Source organism: Hyaena hyaena, unplaced genomic scaffold (assembly GCF_003009895.1).
Source record: "Hyaena hyaena isolate Hyena2069 unplaced genomic scaffold, ASM300989v1 scaffold_114, whole genome shotgun sequence".
Taxonomy (NCBI): domain Eukaryota; kingdom Metazoa; phylum Chordata; class Mammalia; order Carnivora; family Hyaenidae; genus Hyaena; species Hyaena hyaena.
Genome location: NW_024080746.1, coordinates 3,213,074 through 3,220,572, shown reverse-complemented (window position 1 = coordinate 3,220,572; position 7,499 = coordinate 3,213,074). Strand labels below are relative to the sequence as shown.

At 34.7% G+C, this 7,499-nt stretch overlaps 1 non-coding gene across 1 annotated transcript; it reads right to left on the bottom strand.

Annotated features, from left to right (window-relative positions):
- Window positions 1-4,012: 4,012 nt before the first annotated feature.
- Window positions 4,013-4,115, bottom strand: LOC120234718. Its single transcript, XR_005529182.1, has one exon. It is a non-coding gene; the product is annotated as a U6 spliceosomal RNA (small nuclear RNA).
- Window positions 4,116-7,499: the final 3,384 nt, after the last annotated feature.

Here is a 7,499-nt window from a genome sequence, read left to right as displayed (position 1 = left end):
TCTAGGTAGCCAAAAGCAATTTTCTAAAGTTATTTTAGGAAGCTCACAGAGTCTCAAGAAGGAGTATGAATCCACTCTGAGGCCAAGTAGTTAGATGTGCCCGCACAATGGTGTTGCCAGATTTAGCAAATTAAAATACAGGGCGCCCACTAACGGTTGAATTGCAGATTAAAAACAGATACTTCTTTTTTGAAAAGTAAAAGTGAAATAATATTTGGGCCATGTGTATAGTAAGAAACTATTATAGATATGAAATTCAGATTTAACTGGGTATCCTCTACTTTAACCTGCAGCCCAACCAAGCACGTGTGCGGTTTGCTAATTACAGCGTATGTCTCTATTTCTAGGCACCTATGCTACAAATTAAAAGCCAAAATCTCTGCTATTGTCTCCCTTGAAGAACCAGATGGGTTTTACAATGCATTTGTTAGAAGATTTATTCTCTCATATTACTCACTGCTGAATCTGTTTTGTTAGTTCATCTGGCGGTGAAACCGAAGTTGTATGCATGAATTCCAGTTTCACTGGAATCTGGCAACGCAAGTTTTCTGTCTTCTGCCTTGGGAAGATAAGATTCACAAACTGGACAATTAACAGAAGAGAGAGGGTGTTCAAAGGCAAAGGGTAGCTAAACAAATGAAAGTCCACCACCCTCTGGACCTGGGAGTTAGAAATGTGAGTCTAGATACATCAGTCCCTGAGGCGCAATTAGGGCGAAACATTTGGAATGCAGATATCTCAAAGTTAAATAAGAAGTAATTTACAGTAAAATAATAATTAAAGTATCTTTTTCCTAACTCTCCCACCTTGGCAAATTATTCACTATTCATGGATTGTCAGCTTTCTCCATTTTATTCAATGGAAAAAATATTATACCAACTCGCTGAAAATAATTTCCCAATAAAGAACCAATTAAGGTTTTAAATGTGTTATTTTTCTTCTGAATGTTCAAACTCCTTTTCTAACTGACTTTATTTTTAGATAAAGAGAATGAATTATATAATTATAGGAAATTCCTGGGCTCTTCTATTTTATCTTTGTATAGTGCATGGATGGTAGCATATATGGAGCTTTTCAAAGCAAGCCTAGAGTGTTTGACATTTAGAGATTTGAGTCACAACTATTAGCTCATGGTGGCATTACACTGGAATGGTGTACATCATTCAGGCAATTCAGTTCTATAGTGTCTTATATTCAAAGTGGTTCCACTTAGAAATTGAAGTAAAATGTCTTCTAATTTTTCCCAAATCAAATATTGGCTGCGTGATTGTTTGAGAGATACACAATTTGGGTTTAAAATATTACTAGATACTACGAAAATCAGAAGTATCTCATGTCCAACTCTACTTTAAGTAGGTAGGAATATAAAATATTAGGAAAAATGTGGAAAGAAGCATGATCACTCAAAGTAGAAATGTATTCACAGGATAGGCCCTTAGAAAATGAAAGTATTGCTGAGACCAAATCTTTTCTTTATGTCTGAACCAAACTATTTATTGTTTGAAACAGAAATTGGAGAATAATATTGAGACTGTAAAGTATCACTCAACATAACAGGTTTGTCGATTATTATTAAAACATATATGATAGATTGTAAAAAACAAAACATGCCCTCACGCTTCCCCTGTTGTGCCAACATCTCCTGCAATGTGGAGTCATCAAAAGCTGGAGTCCATTTCCCCACCTCATTGAATCCAGGCTGACCTTGGACTTGCTTTGGAAAAAATAACAAAGTTGATATGACACTGATCTTGGTCCAAATCCATTAAGAGATATTGCACATTTCTGTTCATTTTCTTGAGTCTGTTCCACCTTTGAGCAAGCCTGGGCTATCCCACTGGCAAATGAGAGATCATGTAGACCAGAGATGGGTCATCTCAACAGAAATAATTTTAGAGCGAACAACCCTCAACTTACCAACCAGATGACTTGTATAATTATGTGAGACTTTAAAGATACATACATTAAGTTGTTTAATATTTTGTTACAGCTCACTGATTTTCTGTGCATTTTAGTTTTCAGTCTTTTTTTTTTTCATTTTCCATTTTGTAGATACCATTTATATGTCTTCAAATTCACTAATATTGTGCAGTGTTTACTCTCCTTTGGTTTTTCTGTTTTGTTTTGTTTTAATTTAATTTTTTAATGTTTATTTTTGAAAGAGACAGTGTCAAGCAGGGGAGGGGCAGAGAGAGAGGGAGACACAGAATCTGAAGCAGGCTTCAGGCTCTGGGCTATCAGCACAGAGCCCGACGTGAGGCTCAAACTCACGAACTGTGAGATCATGACCTGAGCTGAAGTCAGATGTTTAACAAACTGAGCCACCCAGGCACCCCTTGTCTCCTTTTGATCCTATGTGTTTCCACCCAAGATATTCTATTTTTCATCTCTAGTAGTGTGATCTTGATCTTTTTATATCTTCTGTTTCTTGCCTTAGCATGCTCATGCGTTCCTTTATTTACTTGAAAATATAGAATACATTTAGAATAGCTTTTTTTTATCATTCCTATTTGAAATTCTATTATCTGTGTCAAATTCAGTTCTACTTCTATTGACTGATTTTTCATCTCATCATGGTCATATTTTCTGATTTTCTATGCTTCTTAATTTTATTGAATGCAATTGAGAATTTTATGTTTTTGGTGTTGGAGGGGTGTGTGCGTGTGTGTATGTGTGTGTGTGTGTGTTTCTTTAAATGTTTTGAGGCTTAATTCCATGATGCAGTTGCTTGGGAATAATTTGATCCATTATTTCCAGGCTTATGTCTAAGCTTTCTCAGGCAGTTCCAAAATAGCATTTAATAAAGAGTGAATTATGCACCAGTACTAAAGCAATTCCCTTCTGAAATCTCTACCAATGTCCCTTGTTTTAGGAGATCTTATCACTCTGGCTGGAATATAAATTACCCATGGCCTTGTGCCACATTCTTCCTATATGACTCTCCCTGGTTTCAGGGCTTTTGCTCACATACATGCACTTATTATTACTCAAGTGAAAACTTGAGAACTCTCTTTGGTTCTATGCTCTCTTTGTGTGCAGCTCTCTTCCTGGCCCTCTGCTCCATTAATTCGAGACCACTTGACTTCCACAAATTCAGACACTCCCACTTTCATGCAAGGAGATTGTTGGGTTCTATCTGAGTATGTCGTCTCTACACTTCCCTTTTGGGGACATGCAAAGCTCACTACATTTGTTTTTCTTTTTGCAAGGATCATTGTCTTCCATAGCTGTTCATTATCTGAAAACTATTATTTCATATATTTTGTATTTTATTTTGTTCTGTTTTTAAGGTATGAGGGTAAGTTTGATTTTTTTAAACATAATCATGATCAAATGTAAGTCTTTTATTCATTTTTCTTTTAATAGATTCACTTACTTGACAAATGATCAATTATAATTTGCGAATCAACCAAAATAATAATCTCCTTGATGCCAATAACACTTGTTTACTATAGTATATAGCAAGGTTATTACTGTAGGCAACATAAACTAACACTTACCAGGATAAAATAAAAGGAAAAAAGTTTGGTGGAAGAATATTTATGGCACCGGGAATCAACAAAAGATTGGATAATTAGCAGAAACCAAGGGAACTTGGAAAGCATTGTTGCAGGTCTATATACAAGGTTGGTCTACATGATATCACCGTGGTTGTGGGAGGGACAAAAGAGTAAGAATCTGGCTAAATTGGTTTCTGAAGTGGAAACATTCAGTGACAGGAAAATCCAAGAATCTCCTCCTATTTAAACAATACATAGATCAGGTACTTATATAATAGGATTAAGTTGGGTGCTAGGCAGGTAGCTTATATGTCCTGAATGAAAGAACGGTGAGAGAATATAAGGCCTTATTTCATTACTCTTCAGAAATTCTTCTTAATTAACCAGTAATATTCCATTTTATATCTTCAATCTAACTAATTGAAACAAACAAAAAAGGGAGGCTTTTCTTTTATATGGGAGCCCATTACAAATTTAAAGGCTATCTCACTGGAGTTTTTAGTATTCTTTTTTTTTTTTTTTAATGCTTCATGAATTTGTGTGTCATCTTTGCACTGGGGTCATGCTAATCTTCCACGTATCATTCCAATTTTAGTATATGTGCTGCTGAAGCAAGCATGAGTTTTTAACATTCTTATCCAAGATGAGAAGGTATTGAATATAATTAACAACATGCCGTATTTAAGTTTGATGGACATTTGCTGTGCTGCTGTTTCCTCCTTGATATTTTTAAATACTGTTTAATGGTGTTCTTAAGGGAGTTAGAGGGCATAGATATGTTTCCTTTAACAACTGAGATCTCTGAGGGAGGTGAAATGACTCATCTGAGATCATATAGTTGAAAAGCAAAGCTGAGATTAAACCTCATTTTTTGTTTACTTCAAATCCAGCATTTCTAAAACACTTCTTTCTATAATGAATTCTCTTCATGTTGAATATACTTTTTAAAGCTAGCATTACTTGGGGTATAATACTGAGACACAATCACACCATGCATTATTTTATAAATCACATGTAGTGATGAAAATTTGCAGAGTAAAATGCATCATTTTTATAGTGTAGATGATGAAGTTCTACCTAAATCTATACAGCCAAATAACCACTATCTCAATCAATGTGTAGACTATTTCCATCATCACAACAAAATCCCTCTTATCTCCAATAGTCAACCCATCCCCCACTTACTGGTCCTTGGCAGTGAATAACATACTTTATTTCCTTTTTTTAAAAAAATTTCTATTTTTATTTACTTTGAGAGAGAGAGAGAGAGAGAGAGAGAGAGAGAGAGACCAGAGTGGGGGTGGGGCAGAGAGAGGAGAGAGAATCCCAAGCATGGTCTCTGCTCTCAGCATAGAGCCCAATGCAAGGCTCAATCTCAGGAATGGTCAGATCATGACCTGAGTGGAAATCAAGAGTTAGATGCTTCGCCAACTGAGTCACTCAGGCCCCCCTGATTTATTTCTTTAGAGTTAGGCTTTTTTCCTGTTAGGCTTTTTATGCCTGTCATGTGGCATACTACCTACACTTGTGATTTCATTGTCCAGCCGGCAGCCTCAACTCCAAGCTCTAATAATTGCAGTACTAACTAAAATTTTTATAATTCTTCTAAAGATTACCTCATCTAATAACAGCAGAACACACATCAGTCCCAAGAGCTCAGGTCATTATCTCACTGTTCATGAGATCAAGCCTCATGTTGGTCTCTGTGTTGACAGTGTGGGGCTTGCTTGTAATTCTATCTCTCTCTCCCCCTCTTGCTCTGCCCCTCCCTCTCTCTCTCTCTTTCTCTCTCTCTCTCAAAATAAATAAACATTAAAAAAAGAAAGAAGATCTAAAATCAACAATCTACTTTCATTTTAGGAAACTAGTAAAGGAAAAGGAAATTAAATCCTAAGTAAGCAAAACCAAAGAGGTAATAAAAATTGGAGCAAAAATTTATGAAATTAAAAACAAGTTAATCAATATAATAAATCAATAAAACAAAACACTTGTTCTTTAAGAAAAAATTATAAGCCCCTATTTGATTGCCTAAACAACATGAACCATTTATCTGAAAGACACAATCTACCTAAACTCACACAAGAAGGAATAGACAATATGAATAAGCCTATATCAATTAAAGAAATTGAATAAAATTCAAGACCCTTCCAAAACAGGAAGTGCCAGGCCCTGAAAGGTCACTGGTGAATTCTACCACACATTTAAGGGAAAAAATTATACCTATCCTCTATAATCTCTTTCAGAAAATAGAAGCAGAGGAAATACTTTTTCACATATTCTATGAGGCCAGCATTATCCTAATACAAAAACCAAAGACATTACAAGAAAATTACACACCAATACTTCTCATGAACAGAGATGTAAAATGTTCAACAAAATATTAGAAAATTGAATCCAGCAACATATAACAAGAGTCATACACTATCACCAAGTGAGATTTACCACAGGTATGCAAGTCTGTTCCAACATTCAAAAATCAATTAATGTATTCTATCACATCAACAGGCTACCAAAAAAATCACATAAGCATATTTATAGAGGCAGAAAAGTAAAACATTTGACAAAATCTAACATCTATTCATGATTAAAAACCTTCAGTAAACTAGGAATAGAGGGGAATTCCTTCAACTTGAAATAACATCTACAAAAAAGCCTACAGCTAACATCATACTAAAGGAGAGGGAAGCTTTTCCACTAAGATCAAGTACATCCCCTCTCACCACTCATTTTCAAAATTGTACTGGAAATTCTAGCTATTTCAATAAGACAAGACAAGGTAATAAAAGATGTAAAGATTGGGAAGGAAAAAAAAACTGTTATTATTTGCAGATTGAACAGAATTGCCTATGTAAACAATCCGAAGGAATTACCAGAAAACTCCTAGAACTAATATGTAATTATAATAAGATTGTAGAATACAAGGCTAATACACAAAAGTCAATCATTTCCCATATACCAGCAATATGTAACTAGAATTTGAAATTAAAAACACGATACCATTTGAATCTCCAATAAAAAAAATGAGATAGATATAAATCCAACAAAACATGTAAAAACCTATATGAGGACAAACTCTGATGAATAAAATCAAAGGAAGAGTACATAAATGGAGAGGAACTCCATGTGCATGGACAGGAAGATACAATACTCTTCAAGATTTTAGTTCTTTCCCAATTGATCTCTAAATTCAAAGAAACCTTGACCAAAATCTCAGCAAATTATTTGGTGGATATCAACAAAGTGATTCTAATTTTATAGGGAGAGACAAAAGACACAAAATAGCTAACACAATATGGAAGGAGATAAATAAAGTTAGAAGATTCATATTTCCTAACTTTAAGAACAAAAAATAAAGGTAATTTAATCAAGACAGTGTGATATTAGTAAAAGAATAGGCAAATATACCAGTAAACAGAGGAGAGCCAAGAAACAGATCCATATAAATATAATCAAGATTCATACTTCCTGACTTTCAGAATAAAGAATAAATGTAATTTAATCAAGACAGTGTGATATTAGTAAAAGAATACGCAAATATACCAATGAGCAGAGGAGAGCCAAGAAATAAACCCACATAAATATAATCTGCTGATCTTTGACAAAAGAGCAAAATAAATAAATGAATACAAAATATCTTTCAAATAATGGTGTGAGAACAAGTAGGCATCCACATACAAAAAAAGTGAATCTAGACACAGACTTTACACCCCTCACAAAAGTTAACTCAAAATTGATCACAGACCTAAATGTAAAATGTAGGTCTAAAAAACTCTTAGTAGATAAGAGTAAATCCAGATAGCTTGGGTACAATGATGCATTTTTAGGTATAACACCAAAGGCACAATTCATGAAAGGCAGGGTTGATAAACTAGACTTCATCAAAATTTAAAACATTTTCACTGTGGTGGTGCCTGGGTGGCTCAGTCTGTTGAGCACCTAACTTTTGGTTTCAGCTCAGATCATGAGCCCAAGGTCTTGGGATGGAGCCCCGTGCTGGGC